Consider the following 227-nt stretch of genomic DNA (forward strand, 5'->3'; position numbering starts at 1 on the left):
TTCGGCTCGTGTCTCGGGAGGGAGGGCGGGAGACCCGCGAAGGCTGTCGGGAAATGTAGTCTGGGGGCGACGGGAAGCTGGCGGTGAGGGGGCGGGCGCGGGGCATTCTGGGAGTCGTAGTCCCGGGCTGCGCCGCTGAGGCGCACAAAGGCCGCCTCGCGGACTCCAACCCCCATAGAGCTCCGCGGCGGTTGCCGGGTCTGCGGAGGCGGTGTCTCCGGGACTTG

This window comes from Pteropus alecto, unplaced genomic scaffold (genome assembly GCF_000325575.1).
Source record: "Pteropus alecto unplaced genomic scaffold, ASM32557v1 scaffold125, whole genome shotgun sequence".
NCBI lineage: Eukaryota > Metazoa > Chordata > Mammalia > Chiroptera > Pteropodidae > Pteropus > Pteropus alecto.